Below are 753 nucleotides of genomic sequence, written 5' to 3' on the forward strand. Positions count from 1 at the left end.
AGCCTAAAAATCACACGCACACGCTTGCACGCCTCTGCAGACTTTGAAAGAAGCCCCCGAAGTGGAAGAAAAGCCTCACTTCCCCTCTGTCCTCAGAGACACAGGCCCCCTCCCCTTGTCCCCCAGCCCCCCACCTGCTTTCCCTGCTGTCCCCAGGTGTGGGGCCGGATTAACCCTTTACTGGGCCCTAGGCAAACAAATGTGTGGGTCCCAAGCTGGTTGAGACCCCCTTCCCCACCCTGGTGCTGCTGCCACGGGGAGTGGGTGGGGCTCAGCTGCTGTGCCGAGGCTGGCAGAGGGGAGGGGAAGGGAAGGGAAGGGAAGGGAGGAGAGGAGAGGTGGACAGGGCCACCACCTTGGAGGGAAGGGCCAGTCCCCCTCAGCTCAGCGCTCTAGGTGCGTGCCTAGTTTGCCTGTGTGTTAATCCAGCCCTGCCCAGGTGGGGAAAGCTTCAGAGCTGCTCCTTCCCGGTCCAGGAGGACTTGTGTGGGGCTGGGCTAAGACGAACAGAGAGAGGGGGGGCGGACGCCTCTGAGCGAGGCAGGGGGACGCTCATCTGCTTCGGGAACTTTACAACGGCGCCGGGCTCGTGCCCGCAGAGCAGGACAGGGCTGCAGCTGGGGGCGCACCCCCTTTGCCAAATTCTGGATCCGCCCCTGCTGCGGGGGGCGGGTCTTCTCCAGGACTCCTGGATGCCCCACGGGGCTTCTGTCACTCGCAGGCGCCACGACCCCGCCCCGGGCAGCCTCGGGC

This window comes from Alligator sinensis, unplaced genomic scaffold (assembly GCF_000455745.1).
Source record: "Alligator sinensis unplaced genomic scaffold, ASM45574v1 scaffold1040_1, whole genome shotgun sequence".
NCBI lineage: Eukaryota > Metazoa > Chordata > Crocodylia > Alligatoridae > Alligator > Alligator sinensis.